Source organism: Macrobrachium nipponense, chromosome 22, assembly GCF_015104395.2.
Source record: "Macrobrachium nipponense isolate FS-2020 chromosome 22, ASM1510439v2, whole genome shotgun sequence".
Classification (NCBI taxonomy): Eukaryota; Metazoa; Arthropoda; class Malacostraca; order Decapoda; family Palaemonidae; genus Macrobrachium; species Macrobrachium nipponense.
Window position 1 is genome coordinate 72640688 of NC_087213.1, and position 26752 is coordinate 72667439.

Here is a 26752-nt window from a genome sequence, read left to right on the forward strand (position 1 = left end):
ATATATATATATATATATATATATATATATATATATAAACATGCATACATACATACATACATACACACACACATATATATACACAATATATATATATATATATATATATATATATATATAGTATATATATATATATATATGTATACATATATTATATATACATATATATATATATATATATATATATATATATATATATAATTACCATTCATACTGACGGTAACGTAAAAGACGGTCGACGACAAGTTCCAATCTTAGAGATGTTCCCAACCGTCCCAAAACTAGGACCAAGGTGCCTGCATTCCACAGAATCGATATAAAAGTCACTATGAGATAGAGGATTTCCCACTTTTGTGGACAGCATATGTTGAAGTGGGCAGCTACACATGGAGTTTAAATATAGACACATCTATGCATACATATATATACAACGAAACAGATTTGACACAAAATACACTTGCGTAAAAATCCTACATTATTCTATTCACCTTCAATGATATTGTTTATTAGCAGGTCGATCTGGGAAATTGTGGTGATACACTTAAAACATGATAAGGAAATATTAAGGAAGTCAAGGAGTTGTGTTTAACTCAGACAAAAGCGAACACCCGTCCATATGTGCAACGACAGACTACTTAAGGAAAGTGAAACAAAAGAAATGAGAAAATTCCTTTTGTAGCCTCAAATTATGGAGTTCCTGAGGAAGGGTACTCTATCAGGACTAAAAGAGATTAGCAGTTAAACCACTGGGACCTCTAACTCCATAAAGCAACGACCAAAACGTTATCTGTAGAATCTGATGGAGATAACAAATGTAAAACTAATGAAGATATGATTATCAAGTTGGAAGCTTCCTTACGAATCTCCCAGGCTTACTCATCCACTAAAATGATATTTCCTCACAAAAGCAAATGTCTCTGTTGACTTTCAAAATTCAAGTGATTTCGGAACTTGACAACAAACATGAATCAGGAATGGAACACTGACAGAGAAATGAAGAGTAGGTTCCAGGTCACTTGAAATGTCGGAAGAAAAAACTGCAAGGAAATAAGAATAGCAAGGAACATTACGCTTAGAGAACAAACCACAGATCCTTGAAGATGGAAACAAGTAGACAAGAGGGAATTGGAAACTGAAGTAAAGTATTTCTGATAGGGAAATAAAACCTCTTTGCGGTAAGAAAGGTAGTCTATATCATCAAATGAAATGTAGAGGTTTCAAGCCAACTTATAAGAGACCTGCGTAAGAGAATAATGAAAAACACACGAATGACCTGTTTCTCATGATTCATCATAGGACCATTTACCTCAAGAAAGAATTAAGAATTTTCATGCAAGGGATTCTAATAAAAAAATAATGGAAGGGGGCCATAATACATCTACCCTACAATTACACAGTCATAAATAGCAGGCAGCGAAATTCGTAAAAAGGGAAGGGACTTCAACCCTGTTATAAAGTCATATGTACGATAAAATATTTTCATATTCAAAACCAAATAGGCTTGAAAGATCCAGTATGGGAATGAGGAGGAGACTCACTATCCCGCTGAGATACAATGGAACTGATATAAATTTCTGGAATTATTCAAAGACCTTGAAAACAACAAAGGATCAGTGTGTGACCCTGTTTATTTTTGAAAGTAGCTACAAAATATTTGAGTTACCGCGTATATGCACATTTACATGGCGAAATGCAAGTCACATATTTTCATGGATAATAGTTTATCTTATTAATGACCAACTCCTTCTCCCAGATCCTGTCTCCTATTACCATACGTAAACAAACCAATCAGACATTCTCCTAATTACAGTATACAAAGCAATTAATTTGGAATTTAGAGGTACACGTATTTCAACGAATAATTAAGTCAGTGATTCTAAAACCCAAAACTGCTATTGTAGAAGGACATTAGATTCCACTGAAACACCAATCAATATTCATTATAAATAACAAATGAAAGAAAAAATAAACTAAATCTGGGGCCTTCGGAAAGGATCTCCGACCACTTGATTCGAAATAGTTCGGTAAGAGAAGGTGAAATTTACGTGAAAGGAAAACCTTTGTCAATCTTGTGACTGAGCATGAATAAAGAATTAGTGTCAACTGGAAGACCCTAATTGATACTTCGCTATTTTTTCTCTCTCCCCATCACCGTCCTCCATTTCTTTGCTGTAGACGTGGAATCTCCCCCCCCGTCCCGAAGCACTACGTGCATCTGTCAACATCAGTTTCACTAGTTTGACTTATTTGTAGAGGGGGGACTTTTTTAATGAGACAGCGAAGCATCCACGGAAAACCTTTGACATTTTAACAGAGCCAATTTCCTTGACAATGAATCAACAAAAAAGGCTGCTATGGGATTCTGTTTATGTTCCCCTATACAAGGCAAGAGACACCGGACTTCCGTTCGACACGAAATAAAATTTTAATAATGTTACAAAATATGCGACATAAATGAACCACCTCTCTCTCTCTCTCTCTCTCTCTCTCTCTCTCTCTCTCTCTCTTATAAAAATTCTCTCCTCCAGAGAGCAAATGAAAGGCTTTTGCTTTGTTGGGAGAAATAAACTATTTTTGCGAATTATTAATTGCATTTACAGTTATAGGAACGACAATAACAAAATAATACGTTAAATTACTGTAATGCCTCTCCGTATTATTAAATCTCTCTCTCTCTCTCTCCTCTCTCATCTCTCTTCTCTCTCTTCTCCTCTCTCTCTTCTCTCATCTCTCTCTCCTCCACAAACTGCAAGTAAAAAATATATGTTGAAGGCGGTAAAGCTTTCGGATGAATATGACAAGAATATCGAGCCAAATAGAAAATTTTGTTGAGGTAGAGTCAGTTTTAAATGTCACGTCCATCACAAGGCCGCGTTTCAACCACTTCCCTCATTTCCGAAAGTGTTCAGGATAGGTTATCATTCTATGTAACTCGCACGTAAAATATTCAGAACGAGAGAGAGAGAGAGAGAGAGAGAGAGAGAGAGAGAGAGAGAGAGAGAGAACTGTCATTTGGCATCGGTTTAGCTGTATCTTCAGCCAGATGTATAAATAATTTTTTCATCAGGCAGTATATAGAGAAATAAGAGAGTTCGCGCATCTGTTATTACTGCAGATCCAAAATTTATAAAAACAATCCGTGAAAAACTTCAACTTATAATTACTTGTACAAAAATTACAGTCATGAAGACCGTATTTTACTTTTCATTCCGTATTTTAATTTCCATTACATTACCCGTGAATATAATGGAGTAACAGAGATGTTAACATAAAAAAATGTCAATAATAACAATAAACCGTTTATATTTTACCATATTAAGATTTTAATCTGTGACCATGTCAGAGACCACAAAATATAAACACCATTTTAGTGCCAAAAATATAGAAAATTAAATACAATATAAGTAAAATTCAGCCGGAGATAGCAGATTTTCAAAATCTCTCTCTCTCTCTCTCTCTCTCTCTCTCTCTCTCTCTCTCTCTCTCTCTCTCTCTATCAGTAGAGTATAATATTTGTATGTTCATGTATGCTGTAAAAATGTTCTAAGACAAGACTAAAAGCTGCGCAAGGAGAAAAATGCGAAGCGAACAAAGGCAGGACCAGTTTTACAAGAGACTTTACATCCTATAAAGGCTCAGAGGAAAAAAAACCACAAGCTGAACAACTGCAAGAAATGTGAAGGAAGCATAGGAGTAGAAGATAAAGAGAAGAAGACGGAGTGACGTAAAGGAAGTAGATGGGTGGATAAAGGCAAGACGGACGAAATAAGAAAAAAAAAATTCGGAGTCTCTGGAACAGAGATTTTCTTCAGCAAAGGAAGTAATGGCTCTGTCCACTTAAGAAGGGTCTACTTAATGTTGGGTAATGAACTTCCATCAGGTAGTACACAGCTCTCAATGGTCCCCCTATCACCCCAAACCCTCTTCCCAAGATCTCACGTCTCCTCCATTTCCTTATCCTCCTCAAAACCCAAATTCAATCATCGTCGTCCGCCTGCTCCTAAGACGCTCTCTCTCTCTCTCTCTCTCTCTCTCATCTCTCTCTCTCTCTCATCTCTCTCTCTCTCTCTCTAAAAAAAAAAAAAGCATGTCTTAACTTCTTAGGCATAAATATTATCTCATTATATTATATAAACATGTATACATACATGTATATGTGCGTGTAGGGAAAACAGGAGCGAACAACAAATGTGGTAGTTCGAAGATGATTTTTTATGTGAAGGTCGTGGAAATGGAATGAAAATCTTAAACTGAAATTTATAATACTGTTATACAAAGTGTAATATTCTTATAAAATTTATTTTAATTTTTTTTCTATTATCAATACCTCCACAGGGAAAAAAATTGATATAAATAATAAAAGGAGTAGAATCAAACTATAAAAGAACGCGATAAAACCGCTTGAATGAAGTACGAAGAAAAGTTAAAGGCAGTGTAAGAAGAACTGTCTGTCTTGTATCAATTCGAATGACCCATACAGACACAAGGAGTAACAAGATTCAAAACCAAATACTGCCAGTTGATAAAAGGATAAAAGTCTCACTCAAGTTGTACGTTTCGCATCATATATGCAACCATTTATAATAAAATTCTGCTAAAATCTACTTATAAAGAAAAGGGACAAAGATGCCGAAGGACATTATTTATAACCGGATCATTAGCAGATGTGGTTCACAATTGGGAAGCAAGAAGAAATTTCTGAAAAAAAGACTAGTGATTTAAAAATTTAAAACCGGAAAATTATGAAGCCTTCAACAAAATATTGTATAGTTACGTACGTTAGAAGATTAATATGGGTATCCCTCTTAATATCCGACTAAAGAACTCACTACAGCTGTAACGATTTTTATTCAAAACTTTTAAACATTTTGACATCTTAGAAAAGCTTTGTTTGTATACAAGGTTTTTTATGTAAAAATCTATGTCTGAGTACTTGAATGAGATCCATACCGTTTTCAACCATCGTTCACCAATATTATAAAAGCATAATTTGTATCTCATAAATAAATCTTGATCTCACCAACAATGAAAATATTTTGTGTCAAATTCTATTTGAAGCAGCAATTGCTAAATCAAATGCAACCGATAGTTTTTCACACCAAATTCCAGTCCTATATGCATATGAATTCATACACGGTGAGTTCAGAGCTGCATTTTTCATTGTTGACAGGAAATTAAATCAACAGAGAGTAATGAAGTCTATTATTCAACGCCTGTCATTACCATAAAGCACCCAGCTAACAAGCCCACCAGAGTCCTTTGAAATGCCAATCACTTTTCTTTATAATAACAATGATAAAAATAAACATGTGAGCGCCTTCGTGAAGGTACCTTAACTCAGCTTTAATTGGAGCCTCACAAATGGCTACGACATCTGTCAACACCGGTTTACAGTTCCACCAAATTGCCCGCGATGATTTTTCACAGACGAAGGCAGGCGGCCATTTGGCAAACACTTCCAAACCTGAGTCAGGTACTTTATTTGCCCTGGCACTGGCCACATGCTACGGACCCTGGTTGCCTCTCTCTCTCTCTCTCTCTCTCTCTCTCTCTCTCTCTCTCTCTCTCTCATCAGCACGTCTCTATGTAATGTATGTAATCTGCGTGTAAACAAAAAAACATTAAATGTACAGCTGAAGGACAAATAACAAGGAACTTGACTAAAGGAATAAAGAGCCATCGCAGCCTTGCTGCAATGTCTTTACTTTTCCATCCGTCCGTCGCCGAAGAGAAAGAGAGAGAGAGAGAGAGAGAGAGAGAGAGAGAGCACACAGGGCCTCCTTGTCCTTTCCATCAAAACATGACAAAATTATCGATTGCCAAACAGAAAACTTCCGCCACTTCAAGGTAGGCCCATTTCAAATGTCACGCTTATCATAGGTACCTTCAACAGCTTTCCTCATTTTCGAGAACGTCCAGAATCGGTTATCATTACATGTAACTGGAACGTACAGTATTCAGGAGGGAGATAGAGAGAGAGAGAGAGAGAGAGAGAGATCATCACAAGTAGCTGGCACGTACAGTATTTAGGAGAGAGAGAGAAATGAGAGAGAGAGAGAGAGAGATATCATTACATGTAACTGGCACGTAGAGTATTTAGGGAGAGAAAGAGACACTCACAGAGAGAGAGAGAGAGAGGCTGTCCAACTTGCGGACCTCAGACCTATAAAAAAAATGGACGTCCGTCCGTTTAATTGGGGCTCTAGGCTATCATGTGCGCAGTGTAAATGTAAACGCACGAAAATTCGTGTTTATAAACCATTTCCGTATATAAAGAACGTTGTGCAAAGAATATTCAAGAAAATGATATGGTTCACTTTAAAAAAAAGAAGAAAGTAAATAAGAAAAAGAATGACCAAACCTGCTACCAACTGAACGGTATTTGCACAAAGTATGCATATCGTAGACCATATCCTCTTTGAAGGGTTATTTGCAATAATAAAAATAAAGTCAAAGGCTAGTGTCAACATAAAATGAAGTTAACAAGCATAACAGACTGAATGCCCGATGGAATTAATTCTTGGTTTATATTCGCATTCGCCACCCCCCCCCCCCCCCCCCCCCTCCCCCCCCCCCCCCCCCCGCCCCAGCCCCCCCCCCCCCACAATCGAGAAAAAAACAAATCACATTACATTTATATATACCCTAATATAAGATACGTTACCATTTGCAACTGCACAGAGTAGCGGCATTTGATGATGGCGATACGTTTTAAGAGAAACAAGGCAGAGTAAACCCCTAAAAATCTAGGGGGCTTTCGCAATTTCCTAAGTTATGCAAATCCTGAAAGAAAATTATGCAAGACTCTTGTATAAAAATGTGAAACCCTTGACTGAGATCAAAGATGATTTTAAAATAAGTAAGCCAAAGTTTTCTCCAGGAAGTTCCGGGATTAATACTTTAATCAGGTCCCATCTTTAATACACCTTTGGCGATTCTATCATCACTCGCGTCACGACTGAATATGAAAAGATGAAATTATTGAGAGAGACACAAAGTACTTTGTAGGATTAAGAGCCCCTCTCTCTCTCTCTCTCTCTCTCTCTCTCTCTCTCTCTCTCTCTCTCTCCTCTCTCCTGAATATAAAAGAAAAAAAGATGCAATTTGCGACAAGGAAAAAATTATAAAAAAACAAAAACCTGCCAAGACTCCCTGTCAACCTTCGGAAAAAGAAAGAGCACAATCTCGAGCCTCTTGGCTACAGAAAAACCTTTGAACTCGTGCAGCGGCGGGCATAAGACAAAGAGTAACAAGAATGTGACGGGAAAGCTTAAAAGAACGTGTAACTATGTCAGTAAACTATTAAAACAGAAGTAAAAGGAGGTGGAATTTATTTTAAAATCATTATGATCGAAGAACAGAGGGACTGGGATATCTGGATCAGAGATTCTCGTTAGGACTGGAGGGAACACTGTCCAAATAACACCGCTCTTCTTAATGGGTTGGTAATGAACCATCCAACAATAGGCCTATGTCCCCTCTTATCACCCGCGCCGCTTTCTACCATTCTCTGGTTTCTACTCTATTTGTTGTCATCCTAACACACCCCAAAATTAACTCCACTCATCCATATCTTAATGTACTGAGGTTCTTCCTCAATAAACCAGATTGAAATATTACTTTCAATTCTAGACTCTGATGTGCTGACAATGACGATTAGGAGGAATTGGCTTTTGTTAACAAAGTAAAACTGTTTTGGTACATTTTTCAGTTGAATATTCTCGTAACTTTTATTATCAGTCCAAAAATTACAACATTGATGTTAAACAATAGTTTGCTACAGTATTTTGGATGAATACTTATTTCTATTCGATATTAATTTTACTGCATATGGAGAATACACTTTTCGTGTCATAATTCAACATTTGGTATTTCCACTCTACTGACACTCTTCCTAAGAGTTATCCTTTGACTACATCATATCCAAACTACGTGAATAAGAGAAAGTTTTTATTTTCTAAGAAGACTATACGATAACAAGCTAAACTTTCTATTTTATGCTCTTAAAAGCACCATACAAACAAACAAACAAGCTCTTGAATCTGTGTAAATGCAATGCATCCTTTTTATGACTCTATGAACTGATTTGACGACAACGTGGTCGTAGAAATATCTATTATAGATTTCACTAATCCCTCCCTCTCCAGGTTAAGTAGTTACATTGCCCCACCACCACACACACTGTACAGTAATATATATTATTATATATATAATATAATATATATATATATATATATATATATATATATATATAGTTCTGTTGTAACAAAACATTTTTACCAGTCTATATATATTATATATATATATAGTATATATATATATTATATATATATATTATATGACTGGTAAAAATGTTTTGTCACAACAGAAGTTCATCTAATAAAAAGAGCCATAAAACACCAAAATATAGAGAGAAAAATACTATATTTCAGAGGATGCTGTCTCCCTCTTCAGGTAGATGATGAGAAAAGTTATGTTGTGTTTTTTTTAAGATTATTTAGCTAGCCTTGTGCTGGCACGGGCTCTTGCTCCTAGAGCAGCCACAAGAAAAGGTGGTGTTTTTTTTTTTTTTTTATACCAAGAGGTTCCATCCACAGGAACTTTTCTCATTCATACTACCTGAAGAGGGAGAGAGCATCTCTGAATATAGTATTTTTCTCTCTATATTTTGCAGTTTTTATGGACTCCTTTTATTTTATTATATATATATATATCTATATATATATATATATATATATATATATATATATAGTTATCACTAAACTCTCTCAGGTTAGTTAACACCTGCCCCCCACCACCCACAAAACTGTACAGTAATATATATATATATATATATATATATATATATAATATATATATATATATATATATATATATATATATATATATATATATATATATATATATATATATATATATATATATATATATATATCTATATATATATATATATATATCATAAGCGAATCCCACAGGAAAATGATAGTCAGAAATCCAAGCGCTTCGTCTTTAGTCAGACAGTCAAGAGTTAATGAAGTACAATTGCAGAGAAAGGTCTCAGGTACAAAACAAGATCAAGAATACCAGATGGTTAATTGTCAAAAGGGTAAAAATTAAAAGAGGTAATCCCAGGATTATCGGATATCACACGGTCAAAAACCATAACCGAAATTAAAACAAAGTACCTTTACAGTCCAAAACATGTAAAAACTGAATATATTAATTTTGTTGCTTATATTTATCTACAACTTTTTCATAATGAAAGCATCAAGTTTTTAAAAATAAACCAAGACTTAAATTTAGAACATTTCTGGATTGTTTTGACTTGATGAAACAAGATTCAATGATATTCCTTTTAACTGTGTCCCATTAATTTACATGGGAATTAGCTCTTGCTTGACTCCAGTTAATAGGATGGTCTAAATCTTTCATATGTATGAATAATGCATTCGATATTTGCCCGAGTTCTCACAGAATTTAATGATGATTTTTGAGACGTTGTGAAAGAGATTTTCCTCCGGTCGTGGGGTCTGTAATAGTACTTTTAATCACACTTTTTGGCAAGGAACTTTTTCATATATGCAGCCTGGAAGATCTTTAAGGAGAATTTTTTATTAAAACAACATTTATGTTAAAAAAGCTTTATTCTTTTAAAATTCTAGGAATCTAGACCTTTAAAATTCTAGGAATATCTAAGAAGCCTTTTCTAGCTCTTTTCCATCCACATCTATAAAGTCCTGGGTATTTAAGTTTCAATGCAATATCATAAAATAGTTTTTATTTCAGCATCAATAAACTGCAGACTACAGACACATAAAGCCCTTAGGAACATCCCAGAAAAAACAGAGATTAAACATTTTGATAGTGATTGCAGTAGTAATGAACAAAAGAGGCAATGGTAGTTGATTTTCGAAAGACTGAAAAGGTGAAATTTCTATCATTTCTATGGACAGTTACATCAAAAAAGAAAATTCAACATTACAATTTCTTTCTTCCTCTACAGTAAATTTTATAGAAGAGACTAAATTATTGGAGATTATTAAGGGCATTGCCTGGATATTTTCGTGAACTGGCCAAATACAGAAGATATCATCCACATATCTAAACCAAATAACTTTTAGGGGCAAAATTCTTTGGTAAGAGTTTTGTCTCAAAAAATTCCATGTAAATATTGCTTAGGAAACCAGGAGATAAGGGATTACCCATAGCCATGCCAAACTTTTGTACAAAAAATTCCCCATTAAAACAAAATTTACTATCTTTGATACATAACCTTATGAGACTAATGAGTTTGCTACTTAATATGTCCATGATGTTCTAATTCCTCCTCCAAATATTCAAGTAAATCATCTACAGGCACTTTTGTAAATAAAGAGACATCAAAAAACTAACCATATTAAAATCAAAATTCAAATTAAACTATGCAATTATTTATAAAATCACATTGTTTTTAACATTCGTTTTTAGAAATGTTTTCCTACCAAAGGAGTAAGAATTTGTACAAGCCATTTAGATAAATTATACGTAACTGAGCCCACTGAACTAATGATTGGTCTGATAGGGTTATTGATTTTATGTGTCTTGCTAAACCATACATATAAGTAGGGGAGGACGCATTGCGATGTACAAACTGTTTAATTAAATGGTCAAGAGCGCCTTCAAAATGGATTAGTTGTTTATCAAAATGGGAGTTCACTGTCTGTGTAGGGTCAGACCTCAGTTTTGTATAAGTATCAGTATCATTTAACAATGTCATTTTTTACTTATATAGTCACTTTTATTCATTATTACCACTGCACTAGATTTATCTGCTATTGTCACTTTCACTGTTTCGTCTTCTTTAATTTTCTAAAAGCCTGGAGAAATCTCATGGGTATATTAGGGGGGAGAAGGTTTGCTCATAGCACCATACACAATATCTTTACAAATATTGATATCATCAGGGCATAGGTTTTGATTAAATTTTTCTAAATACAAAAGGATTTAGAGATGTCAACACAGTTCAGGTTACCATTAAATACACCAAAGCATAACCCATATCCCAAAGCCGCTGTCGTAGCACTATCCACTGGTTTGTCTGATAAATTAATCATGAAGTCCACGTTGGCATGCTTAGTCCAGTCGCTTTCAGCAATAAGATTTTTTTTTTCAGCTTGACTTGAAGAGCTTCCTTTCAAGACGGTTGCAGCACTTTCTCAATTTTCCGTAGCAATAATCCAGCATCCGATTCTTCCAGTTAACAGGAAACCGTCTGATTAAAGCCATACCGTTTGATTAAAGCCATACTGTCTGCTTCTAAGTGTATGAAACGCATCATCTACTTCCACTTTTGTGATGTCGATGTGTTTCTGAAGTATGATGCGTTGAAACTCGTCGAAAGGTCGCTATGCTAAACGAAGAATTCTCACTGGTAAAATCGACTTGGGCATCACTTGCTCGTTCATACACTTCCGTAGAAAGTTGAGTCGGAGTTTCAGTTTGTGAGCGATGATAAGAGCATTACAGAAGGATGTCACGAATAGAACAAGGCTCGGAAAATTCAAAGAAAAGGCGTAGAAGTTGCGTGTGGTCTCCATTATGCTTAAAAAATCACTGTAGATGCACGTGAGTTCATAAATAAGCGAATCCCACAGGAATATGTTAGTCAGAAATCCAAGCGCTTTCATCTTTACTCAGACATTGTCAAGGAGTTAATGAAGTACAATTGCAGAGAAAGGTCTCAGGTACAAAACAAGATCAAGAATACCAGATGGTTAATTGTCAAAAGGGTAAAAATTAAAAGAGATAATCCAGGATTATCGGATATCACACGGTCACAAACCTAACCGAAATTACAAAGTACCTTTACAGTCCAAAACATGTAAAAACTGAATATATTAATTTTGTTGCTTATATTTATCTACAACTTTTTTCATAATGAAAGCATCAAGTTTAAATAAACCAAGACTTAAATTTAGAACATTTCTATTATTTGACTTGATGAAACAAGATTCAGTGATATTCCTTTTAACTGTGTCATTACAAGGGATTAAGGCTCTTGCTTGACTCCAGTTAATAGGATGGTCTAAATCTCTCATATGCACGAATAATGCATTCGATATTTACCAGTTTTCACAGAATATTGATGTTGTTTGAGATGTTGTGAAAGAGATTTACCAGTCTGTCCGTAATAGACTTTATCACACTTTTTGCAAGGAATTTCATATATGCAGCCTGGAAGATCTTAGGAGCATTTTTTAAATTTTTTGTTATTAAACTCTTGACATTAATATTACTGAAAAAAAACATTTATGTTAAAAAGATTTAAAATTCTAGGAATATCTAAGAACCTTTCATCATAGGGTATTTAGAATGTATGCTTACTAAATTCAAGTTTGTCATTAGTTCAATAAAATTTTTCTAGCTCTTTTCCATGCCACATCTATAAAAGTATTTGGGTATTTAAGTATCAATGCAATATCATATATTACTTTACATTTCAGATTACTTACAACACCTAAATTAGCGTTAATTTTTTCACAGGGGTAATTTTTTTTTTTTTTAATATGTTAACGTTACATATTCATGATGCCCTGACTTGAAAATTACCAAAATTGTTACATTTGTACACTGTATATATATATATATATATATATATATATATATATATATATATATATATATATATATATATATATATGTATATGTATATATATATATATATATATATATATATATATATATATATATATATATATATATATATATATGACTGCATGTATGTATGTGCCTGAGTGTGTGTGCACGCGTACGCGCGTGTGTTTGTGTGTGAGTGGAATTGAACCTACATAGCTAAACATTATATGCTTTATCTCACTGATTTAAAAAATAACATACGAGTAAAAGGGTGCCAATAACTTTCTTACACCTAAGTTATAAGTATCATTGTTATAACTCTTATTATTCTGCATACTGTAATGGAGTTGTAATTTGAAAATTCAGACATGCGGATGGGAAAATTCACGCAGGTGTCACGACAGCTTTAAGTTCTGGCCACATCACGCGACACGCACACACACGCACATACCGACTTTCACGAATCAATGGCTGTGCTTGCTAGCTCTTGGGGAGGTGTTCAGACATGGACAGGGTCCTCCTTACCAGATAAATGTAACTCACTCTCTCTCTCTCTCTCTCTCTCTCTCTCCTCAAATGACTTGTGCTTGGCTACCATTATGCGTTGGTTTTGTTCAGAATGGGAATTTTTGGAACTCTTGTTGCTACGAATGTCTGGGTGTCTCCGATTTTTTTATTCAATGAATTTTTTTTTTTTTTTACCTTCTCCAGTTCTTTTGTCAAGGTATTCGATTCTCATGGAATCAGAAGAATGAAAATTGTTATTGAAATTTATGATTTATATTTATATGTGTGTGTGTACTATACATATATATATGTATATAATGAATATACTTATATACATAAAAATATAAGAATATTCATTATATACATACATTTATTTCTGTTTTTTGTCTTTGTTTATGTGGGGGAAGCAACTTAGTAGGCTTGCCAACAAGAGGGCCTGAATATCTCTTTGATATGTAAAGTAATCTAATATCAGTGAAATCGCTGAAATTTTCGGTGGAAAGTTTTCCTATCACCACCAATGACTATGAGAACTAGCTGGAAGGCGTACTAATTTTTAATTACATTAAAAAGACATGTTTTTCATTAAGACTTGAAATTTTATTGTATGCGAAGTAATTGTTACAACTGCATATAATATATACAACTGTCATACTTTCCCGTAACAGTAAGGAGATCTATTTTAAATCTATCATATCTCCCAAATAACACTGCTAATTACTCTCTGGATGTCAACTGAAGGCACTTTAATCAGTGTATTTCATTCAGATTTATCACACACACACACACACACTGCAAGGGCTTTCTATTAAAGGCAGTCATTTTCTAAGGTTTATAAATTATACTATTACCGTAAAATGGCGAAATTGAGATCTTCTCCAAAACTCGACAGGAATTTAAGAAGTTTCCATTTTACTTCCTGTCAGGTAACAAGAGATGAGACTTTCCAAATTACAAACCCAAACTGCTTTGTTCACCTGCAAACTCAAAACTTTTAAAACATTTTTACCAGAATATGTACATACTTTTCAAAAGAAGTTATCTTCACAAGGTTTAACCTTTCTCTTCTTAGAAAATAAAAAAAAAGACTCCATTTAACACGAGGGCGACTCATTTCCAGCCTCTGTCATTTTGACCTAACTTATTTTCATTACGTTCTTACGGACTGTTCAAAAGAGAGAGAGAGAGAGAGAGAGAATCCCTGGAAAGCATAAGAACTGTTAAAAGGACCAACATTTTCCTTACAAAGAAAGCGAAAGGTTTCCTAAACATTACACGACTTTAAGAATCTGAGACAGTTGATACTAAGGCATGAAGATTAATACAAAAGATAAAGAAGAGTCACTCATGTTTTTCGAAACTAATCTGCATACGCCTTCCAGCTAGTTCTCATAGTCATTGGTGGTGATAGGAAAACTTTCCACCGAAAATTTCAGCGATTTCATTGATATTAGATTACTTTCCATATCACAGAGATATTCATGCCCTCTTGCTGGCAATCCTACTAAGTTGCTTCCCCACATAAACAAAGACACAAAAAACAGAAACAAATGTATGTATATAATGAATATTCTTATATACATATATATATATATTATATTATTGTTATATATATATATATATATATTGTATGTTAATATATATATATATATATATATATATATATAATATATTATATATATAATGTATATATATTATATACACTATAGTACACACACATATAAATATAAATCATAAATTTCAATAACAATTTTCATTCTTCTGATTTCATGAGAATCGAATATACCTCGACAAAAGAACTGGAGAAAGTACAAAATAAAAAAGTCATTGAATAAAAAAATCGGAGACACCCAGACATTCGTAGCAACAAGAGTTCCAAAAATTCCCATTCTGAACAAAACCAACGCATAATGGTAGCCAAGCACAAGTCATTTGAGAGAGAGAGAGAGAGAGAGTGAGTTACATTTATCTGGTAAGGAGGACCCTGTCCATGTCTGAACACCTCCCCAAGAGCTAGCAAGCACAGCCATTGATTCGTGAAAGTCGGTATGTGCGTGTGTGTGCGTGTCGCGTGATGTGGCCAGAACTTAAAGCTGTCGTGACACCTGCGTGAATTTTCCCATCCGCATGTCTGAATTTTCAAATTACAACTCCATTACAGTATGCAGAATAATAAGAGTTATAACAATGATACTTATAACTTAGGTGTAAGAAAGTTATTGGCACCCTTTTACTCGTATGTTATTTTTTAAAACAGTGAGATAAAGCTTACAATGTTTGGCTATGTAGGTTCAATTCCACTCACACACAAACACGCGCGCGTGCGCACACACATAGAGGCACATACTACATACTATACATACATATATATATATATATATATATATAGTGTACAAATGTAACAATTTGGTAATTTTCAAGTTAGACATCATGAATGTGTACGGTAATGATATATATATATATATATATATATATATATATATTATATATATATATATATATATAATATACTATTGTTGAAAAAAGAATAAACTCTAGATGAGGAGTTGAAAGTAATCTGAAATATAAATACTTTTTCTCCTGTGGATTTTACAAAGTGGACAATAGTTCGTCATACATCACTCACAACCACAGTTTTATACTCTCTCTCTCTCTCTCTCTCTCTCTGCTCTCTCTCTCTCTCTCTCTCTCTCTCTACACACACACACACACACACACACACACACCACACACACATATATATATATATATATATATATATATATATATATATATATATATAGTATATATATATGGGCATACATAAAGCAACACCCTCGCGGTTTCTACTTGAACCCCAATAATAAAACAATGGCGTCTGGCCGCGCGCATTACTTGTTAGGTTGACGGTGGCCGGCTATCAAGTGGCGGCTTGAAGGCAGACGTTTGCATAATATACCAAGACAAAGGAAGGAAAGAGTGACTCTGCCAGATGGTAACATGAACTCTGTTGAAGGGGGCAAAAATGCAGATTTTTATTTATATCTGATGATTTCGTCTTGTTTCGTATCCTTACGTTCTTTCTAGCCCCGGAAATCGTATCTTTGTTTCCCTGCTATCCTAGAAAATCGTGAACTTTAGTTTATAAAGGTCATTCCGAGATTCCCACATATTTCATGCATATAACCGAATAAAAGGTGTGTTCTTAGTTCCTGACATGTAACTAGCACACAATTATTTGTTGTTAAATGGACACGCGGATCACAGCAAATCTTGACAGATTCTTCAGTCATGGTCACAGCGAGTAGCAAAGGATAAATTTTGCGTGATTACTTACTAAAAGAATTCCAATACGTTTTAACAACACCAGTCATTCTTGTGTAGGATTAGCCTTACGTTGCTAAGCCAGAAAAAAAAAACTATAATTTCATTAGAAACGATCTGCTGACCTGTCTCCTATCCTCTTGGGATAATTAGACAACTGTTTAGCCGTGTTTCGGAAAACGTTATATTAGCAAGAGAAAAGTCCTCTTTCATTTGAAAACCAACCAGATATTTTTTCATGTGAGAAGCTATGGACCTCCCCCCGCCTTCTTTGTGAAAAGGGGTTTACAGATAGCCAAATCATGTTTCATTAGTAGTGTTCACCTTATCTAACGAATGTAAAAGATAAAAACTGTTCAAGCTAAAAAAAAAAAAAATTATATAATTTCTTAACTTGTGTACGCTTTATATCATTGACACTTTCAAAAAGAACTAGATAAATATCAATTTCAAAATACCTGAAGTATTAACAAGTGAGGGCTTTCATGCATAAAAGCACAACCATTGTTAACCGAATATCCAAGCAAGATTTAGGATCATTTATCACCCGTGGTAATATCCTCATTAAAAACGCCAGGTTAATTATCATAGCTGCTGCTGACATTACTTTTTACTGTCGTTATCATAAACACACGGAGCTATAAACATGGAATGGACATGAGTAAAATCGCCGTGTGGAGCATGCCGCCATTGCAAAGGGTGGAGAGAGCATTGTATCACAATGCCCACATCGCCATATTGGAGTGTAATCTCTTAATTTTCCATGACAATATCTTGTTGCATTATATGTTAAAGTAAATTTAGTAGTACACATTATTCAATCTAGTAATTTCTGTTTATATAATATTGCATTTAAAATCAGAACTAAAATTTTTAATATTAATAAAAGTGACATTAATAAGTGATCTGTAAAAATAAATTATTTATAGCAAAAAGTGAGTTTGTTCTTGTAATAATGACTGATATAATCAACCAATAAGCATAAGTCAACATAATTACAATTTAAGTCCACTGTGTCATGGGATAGGGTTGATCTCTAGGTGACACAGACTGGACAGCAAGGTGATAAGGCCTAGGCAGTGCATGAAATGCAATGTAGAATATAAAGACTTTGATACTTATCAGGATATTAAATATAAGGGGTTCAACAGAATTTAGTAGTAAAATTCATTACACAACCCCATGGCAAAGAAATAAGATAACCCAGTCTCAGCACATGGCATGCATGATTATTTCTATTGCATGAGACATATACATGCTTCATTGGGTTCATTGGAAAGTGCTTTTCAAGCGTAGAGTATAACAGCTTACCCAGGTAAATTGTATATCTGGACATCTTTACTTAAAACACAGCAGCGCCGTATTTTCGACATGCTTAATTATATGCAGTGAAAAGGGATTTTCAAGAAGTTTCCAATGAGCCTATATTTATTAAAATCAGTGGAAAATTAAAGACGACAGAGTGAAAAAAGCGTCGGCAAGACTAAGCTTTAATCGCTTAATTCAGCGTCATCTCCACCCTTTCCAGTGGCGACGCTCAGTGACAATCAGCGTCAATACATCTATACGCGCATGTCCATTCCATGTTTATAGTTCCATGTCATAAGCACTATTCATACTCATGAACAGAGCAACACTACCGCCGTTGGTATATTTGGTTGTCATTACACAACAAACACGTAAAACACCAATAATGGTATATTGTATTTGGTCGTCATTACACAAAATAAACGTAAAACACTAGCACTGGTATATCTGGCTGTCATCACACAACATACACATAAATTCGGTGAAATGGCAAAATTCAATTTAACCGTCTGCAAGTTGCTCACCTTCAGAAATTCTGGCATGAAAGTGTATGTAATGATAACTAACTCTGAATTTAATTAGTTTTCATTTAAAACCCAATTACATAGCGAGCAACCTCGACTGCTTCGGAATTTGAGAAATTAAATCAGCAATCTAACAATCCAGAAAAGAAGTTCGTTACATGCAGCGTGAAGAGTACTCTACCCAGCGACATTTAACACTGAGAGAGAGAGATAGAGAGATGAGAGGAGAGAGAAGAGAGAGCGAGAGAGAGAGAGAGAGAGAGAGAGAGAGAGAAACTCAATGCACCGACATATAAACTGATAGAGAGAAAAGAAGTTTTATAAGCGTCATGGGGAAAAAAATCAATTAAGTGAATAATAAAGTGATGGATGGTGATTTGAGGCCCCATATGCAAAATCCATCTACTTCATAATCGGTCGTAAGAAGCATAATAGAAGTTACTGAACAAATGAGAATTTGTAAATTCAAATTTACAAAGCATAATGCGCAATTAGCCAACGAAGCCTGGCAAGAGCTAGTTTTAGTTTTCTGTAAAAGAAAACTATTGAGATGACTTTTTATTTGTCCGTCCACAATTTTCCTGTCCGCACTTTTCCTGTCCGTCCTCAGATCTTAAAATCTACTGATGTTAGAGGGATGTAAACTGATATTTTGATAATCCACCCTCCAATCACCAAACACAGCAAAAATTGCAGCCCTCTAGCCTCAGTAGTTTTTAGTCTATTTAAGGTCGAAGTTAGCCATAATCATGCGTCTGGCAACGCTATAGGACAGGCTACTACCTTGCCGTGGTTGGGAGTTTCGTACAGCATTATACGCTTTACAGAAAACTTGGTTGCGCCAAAGAAACTTGAGCGCAATTTTTTTAATGACGACATACGAAATAATGCGATATCCGTCATATAACAGACTGATTTACAAAAACAAACTGTGGTCTAGCTAGCCAACTGTGTGACACCTTGCGCAAAAATATGAGCAGAACATACAAGGCGTCACACTTCATATCATCCCCCTCTGCCAAAATCAGAAATGATAATCTACCCGAGATATCTTCTCTGAGGAGGGTTTGCGATGTCATACTCAACAGTAAGAGATAAAAACTGACTGCAATTATTGTTCCCAGAACTTACTAAAATAGTGTTGAGGGGAACTCCGTTCACTTAACTGTTTGTACTGGTGTTGTTTTGAATTTTTGCATATTCTTGTTAATATTATTATTATCAGTCACTGTGAACCCGATTCCTAAGGAAGAAGCCCACAGGGGCCAATGACTAGAAATTCAAGCTTCCAAAGAATATGGTGTTCATTTGAAAGAAGTAGCAGAAGGTAATGGGACATACAGAAAGAGATCAGTTATTATAAGTCAATCTAGCTAAATATAATTTGTACGAAAAGCAGACGCAATCCAGTGTCACAAAACCTGGCCCATGGCCAATGAACTTTTCCCCCAAACTCACATCTCCCAATCCAGTGGTTTCCAACCTGTGGGGCGCGTCCCCCCTGGGGGGCTCGAAGGGCTGCCAGTGGCGGGGGAGGGGCCGCAAATGCTTGATAAAGGGGATAATTATATCTGGAAAGTATTAATTATGATGGAATTCAGAATTTTAAAATACTGAGAAAATATTTCGGATATAAATATGAAATTGAGTTGTCTAAATATATAAACTATTTCAAATTCTATATTAAGGAACTGATTATGAGTTAAAGGACTTTAAAATATAATGAAAGTAACGTTTTGCAAATATGAAAATTGTACTGATTACACTAGTGAAGGTAAGCTTATACATACATATATGATTTTATATATTATATATTCTCGTGTATGTGTGTATATATTATATATATATACTATATTATATATATATATAGTATTGTGAACTATTGACATTTGCCGACTATATCAGTAAATTACAGTATTTAAGGAGGGGGGGGGGGCACAGATAATGTGCCATTCAATGAAGGGGGGAGACAATTAGAAAAGGTTGGAAACCACTGTCCTAATCAGCTGTATGGCGTTCCACGAAATGCAACTCGTTTATGCAGCTGAACTCCAAAAGCAGAGAATTCAGGGCAGCATTTTTCATTTGGGACACGAAATGAAATCAACGGATAATAACGAAGTCAATTATTCAAAGCCCGTCATTACCATAAAGCGCCAGGTCCGAAATTTCCACCGTAGCCACGCTTCACATTTCCCTGGAATGCCCGGAAATCTTCTTCACTGTGATTACAGTGTGAAAATGGTTCATTCTTCTCGTCTACTGGTGGAACTTTATTGACTGGAGGTCCTACTGAAACGTCTCTCGATAGTTTCCTCGGAGAAGAGTACGAAGATAACATCGCAGGAAAATTCTATCAATCATAAGTAATAGTAATTTGATTATCAAAGAATGAATCAAAACCCACTTAGAAAATTCCAAAGTTTACACTGTGATCTCTCTCTCTCTCTCTCTCTCTCTCTTTGTTTGTCTCTCTCTCTCTCTCTCTCTCTCTCTCTCTCTCTCTCTCTCTCTCTGTGTGTGTGTGTGTGTGTGTGTTATGTCTGTCTGTCTGTCTCTCTTTCTCTTTGTTTGTCTCTCTCACTCTCTTTGTTTGTTTGTCTGTCTGTTTCTCTCTCTCTCTCTCTCTGCCAGTATCATCACATATCTGAGGTAGGGATCTGAATTTCCACTGCTCCTTAAATATCTTGTACATCCTCCGATATCAGTTAAAAGTTTAAGTAAATTACGAAGGGTAATTTTTTTTTCAAGACGACAGGGAAGGAGCGAGTAGGAAACCCTTGACATTCTAAGTTAGATAGTTTGCCTGACAATAACAAAGCAAGAAGCAGCTCGCTCTCTCTCTCTCTCTCTCTCTCTCTCTCTCTCTCTCCTCTCTCTTCTCTCTCTCTCTCTCTCTTTTACATATACACACATATATATACATACATCAATATAATATAACGAATAACTGCGAATTTTACTGCACTAATAAACAATCATAGTAACCCTGAAGTGAGACCCATTTTTCGGTAGTCTCCCAAAGACATGTACATAAACGTTCCTCTCTCCTCCATCTCACATGTACGCATTTTGTAATGCTGGTTGAAAGCGGTAAAAATCTGAAATGAATATGACAAGAGTATCGGAACAAGACAGAAAATTCTATCACTGAATGATAGACTCAGTTTAAATGTCACGTCCATCACAAGTTGCGTTCAACCGCTTTCCTCATTTCAGAAAGCGTTAAGAAGAGTCAGTTATCATCACATGTAACAGGTACGTACAATATTAAAGAGAGAGAGAGAGAGAGAGAGAGAGAGAGAGAGAGAGAGAGAGAGAATGTATCTGTCCGACTGCAGGGTCTCTTTGACCTATAAAAGCACGGAAAGTGTCGGGTGAACGAAGGGAGTATGCGAAAAAGTATACCCCCTTTATTTCCGTCTTCAATACCAATAACTTGTGTTTATAACTGAATAACTCTCAAGTACAGAAAACATCAAATTAAATAACATTGTCAATAAATCGTGTTGTACAAAGAGTATTCAATATTAGCAATTATCCACCTAGAAGAAAATGTACGAATAATTGGTAAGAAATGAACCCTTGCATTTTCTGGTCATTTTACGCTATAGAAAAATATAATCAACAGTTCCTAACCTGACTTCAATGGACTTCGAGCACGGACAACTATAAGTGGCCGTGCTTCGAGTTGGTAAGGACATGAACTTAGTAAATGAGACACATCTTCCTCCTGCGTCAAATCTTTCTCGAAATATTACTCCTTCCTCACCTGTTCTCCTGCCGTCGCTTATTCTTTTAATAAATCAGCTTAGAATCGCTTAAATTCTTTATTTGGGGGGGGGGGGGGGGGGGAGGGGGGGGGGGGGGGGGGGGGGGGGGGGTTTGGGGAGAGGGGGGGAAGAATCTGTTACGAGGACATATGACTTGAAACCCTTCCGCTATCATTCGAGTTATATCTCGAATTGCTATCAACAAGACAGCTTCTTCCTGAAGGCTAAATCTCGCATTCACCTTTTCAGCAGTTTGTTGTAAATGCAATCACTTCTTCAAGCTGTTATTTCTTTGTCTATGGAATATTTTACTTATCCTAATCACATGTGACTTGTACTAGTCTAGTCTTCTACCTACCTGTCTCAAGCAATGCCATCTTTCTGTAAAAGGAAAATGGTCCCGAAGGTAAATATCTCCAATATCCTTAGTCTAGAATCTCTGTGTGTCTCAAGAAGTTCTGCATCAATTTTATATCGGGCTACTGGATCTATCACACTGTTTCAATAGACTAGAGAAGACCATGATTTCTCTTGTCCAAGAACCTCACGACACCGTGCCAAGCTACTACCGTCCATACTTAAAAGTGGGAAATTACAAATTCGTAAATAATCTGTTTGTTGGTTGTTTTTTATCGTCAACACTACAGAGCACTGGAATTCTCTCTACATTCAGACCGCTGCTCTTCATTAAGGCTGGATTAAAGAAAGGGTTAATCTCATAATAGATTTCCTTTAAATCATTCATTTGATAAAAATGGGTTTCATAACTAGACAGCATTTTTAAGGTCATTTGATATAAATCGAATGTTCGTTTCATGGCAAGACAGGAACTAAGGGATAGTTTTGTGGTCATGCAATGAACCCCTATAGATCACTGCCATACCGTGCATATTTTTCCGCTTTTAAGTTTCACATAAAACTGCGTCCGAGCAGAGTCATTTATAACGAATTCCGCGAACTACAAGAGATCTTATTGTCATTCTAAAGAACCAAAGAATCTCTGGCGTACATGACCAACTTCTGGAAATTCATGAAAGATAGTACACAAAAAGTTTATCAGATCCCCGAAGTCATGCAGTCCAAGGATGGTTATAAAGGAAATAGGAGGCAATCCGGACAATGAAGGTCCTGATAAAATATCTGACTTGGACAACCTTTTCCTGATCTGATAAGCTGGATATCTTCCAATAAGGAGTTATACTTGCAGTAACAAACTTTGTGTATTAGTACAATGACTGCTCTCTCTCTCTCTCTCTCTCTCTCTCTCAACAAATCTGTTGTATTTATGTGTGAACAGTATAAAGGTGTCAAAGAGTACAAAGTGCGTTGTAATGAATATCGAAAGAAATTTTAAACGGACTTTCACATGTTCTAATCCTGAGTTTGTTTGTATGTTTGCTAGTTTGTATGGTGTTTTTAAGTTACATGGAACCAGAGGTTATTCAGCAACGGGACCAACGGCTTTACGTGACTTCCGAACCACGGCGAGAGTGAACTTCTATCACCAGAAATACACATCTCACACCTCAATGGAATGCCCGAGTATCGAACTCGCGGCCACCGAGGTGGCAGGCCAACACCATACCGATCACGCCACTGAGGCGCTGTTCTACTCCTGAGGCACTAAACTCAATCTCAAACATCCACAATAAAGATCTGGAAGGAAGGATAAGAATAAAGTAAGAAATGATGAAATAATAAAGTTCCAGGTGGTTTAGACAAAGTAAATAAATACAAAGATGAAAAGGAGATTAAAAAAAAAGTTGGTTGTAGAGGGGTACGTGGATGAATGCAGGAGATGCAGTGCTGGAATGAAAAGGAACGGGACAAGGAGCATTGTTGCGTACACAGATGGGAATTTCTGGAACAGAATTCCATTCTGAAGGGGAAGTAATGGACAACTCCGCATAACAACGGTTCCTTAATGGGTGGGTAATGAACCTTCGCCAGGAGGGCTACCGCTCTCTATAGTCCCATATCCACGAGAGCCATTTCCCCCATGTCCTCCTCATGTCTTCTCCATTCGCTACTCGACTCGTACCCTAATTCAACTATCGTTGTCCGTCTGCTCTTCATATTCTATAACGCTTTTCTTTAAACTCTGGAGGAAACACTTAACCTTTCAAGACACAATAATGGGTCAGTTTAATGTAAGAAATTCTTAACTGCATACGCACAAGTACTCACACAATATACTGTATATATATATATATATATATATATATATATATATATATATATATATATATATATATATATGTGTGTGTGTGTGTGTGTGTGTGTACATATATGTGTACATGTGTTGTGTAAATATATTAACCTGCATACACACACACAACACACACACACACACACACACACACACACACATATATATAATATATATATATATATATATATATATATATATATATATATATATATAGTAATTATCATCCACACTGACGGTAACGTAAGAAACGGTCGACGAAAAGTTCCAATCTTAGAGATGTTCACGAACGTCCCAAAACTAGGACCAAGGTGCCTGCATTCCACAGAATCGATATAAAAGTCACTAAGAGATAGAGGATGACCCACGGCTGTCGGACGGCATATGTTGAAGTGGCAGCTACACATAAAAAAATAAGTATCTGTATAGATACTGCATTTGGAGTTTAAATATAGACACATCTATGCATTCATAAATACAACGTAATAGATTTGACACAAAATATAATTGCGTTAAAATCCCATAATATTCTATTTACGTTCAATGATATTGTCTATTAGCATGTCGCTCAGGGAAATTGTGGTGATATACTCTTAAAACATGTTAAGGAAATATTAAGGAACTCAAGGAGTTGTGTTTAACTCAAAAGACAAAAGCGAACACTCCTTCATGTCTGCAACGGCAGACTACTTAAGGAAAGTGATACAAAAGAAATGAGAAAATTCCTTTTGTAGCCTCAAATTATGGAGTCTGAGGAAGAGTGCTCTATCAGAACTTGGAGAGATTAGCAGTTAGACCACTTGGACCTCTAACTCCACAAAGAAACGACCAAGACGTTATCTGTAGAATTTGATGGCGATAACAAATGTAAAACTAACGAAGATATGATTATCAAGTTGGAAGCTTCCTTACGAATCTCCCAGGCTTACTCATCCACTAACATGATATTTCCTCACAAAAGCAAATGTCTCTATTGACTTTCAAAATTCAAGTGATTTCGGAACTTGACAACAAACAAGAATCAGGAAGGGAACACTGACAGAGAACTGAAGAGTAGGTTCCAGGTCACTTGAAATGTCGGAGGAAAAAACTGCAAGAAAATAAGAATAGCAAGGAACATTACGCTTAGAAAACAAACCACAGATCCTTGAAGATGGAAACAAGTAGACAAGAGGGAATTGGAAACTGAAGTAAAGTATTTCTGATAGGGAAATAAAACTTCTTTGTGGTAAGACAGGGAATCTATATCATCAAATGAAATGTAGAGGTTTCAAGCCAACTTATAAGTTACCTGCGTAAGAGAATAAGAATAAACACACGAATGGCCTGTTTCTCATTATTCATCATAGAACCATTTACCTCAGAAACAATTAAGGATTCTCAAGCAAAGGATTCCAATAAAAAAATAATGAAAGGGGGCCATAATACATCTACCCTACAATTACACAGTCTTAAATAGCAGGCAGCGAAATTCGTAAAAAGGGAAGGGACTTCAACCCTGTTATAAAGTCATATGTACGGTAAAATATTTTCATATTCAAAACCAAATAGGCTTGAAAGATCCAGTATGGGAAATGAGGTGGGAGACTCACTATCCCGCTGAGAGATATAATGGAACTGATTAAAATTTCTGGAATTATTCAAAGACCTTGAAAACAACAAAGAATCAGTGTGTTACCCTGTTTGTTTTTGAAAGCAGCTACAAAATATTTGAGTTACCGCGTATATGCACATTGACATGGCGAAATGCAAGTCACATATAGTTTATCTTATTAATGACTAACTCCTTCTCCCAGATCCTGTCTCCTATTACCATAAGTAAACAAACCAATTAGACAATCTCCTAATTACAATATCCAAAACAATTAATTTGGAATTTAGAGGTACACGTATTTCATCGAATAATTAAGTCAATGATTCTAAAACCCAAAACTGCTATTGTAGAAGGACAATAGATTCCACTGAAAGACCAATCAATATTCATTATAAGTACAATGAAGAAAAATAAACCTAAATCTAGTGCCTTCAGAAAGGATCTCCGACCAGCTTTATTCGAAAATAGTTCGGTGAAGAGAAGGGGAAATGTACGTGAAAGGAAAGCCTTTGTCAATCTTGTGACTGAGCATGAATAAAGAATTAGAGTGTCAACTGGAAGACCCCTAATTGATACTTCGCTATTTTTTTCTCTCTCCCCATCACCGTCTCCATTTCTTTGCCGTAGACGTGGAATCTCCCGGTCCCGAAGCACTACGTTCATCTGTCAACATCAGTTCACAGTTTGACTTATTTGTAGAGGGGGACTTTTTAATGAGACAGCGAAGCATCCACGGAAAACCTTTGACATTTTAACAGAGCCAATTTCCTTGACAATGAATCAACAAAAACAACAAAAGGCTGCTAGGGATTCCTGATTTTGTTCCCCTCATACAAGGCAAGAGTACAACCGGACCTCCACGTTCGATACGAAATCAAAACTTTAATAAATTTTGCAAAATCCAAAAATGCGACATAAA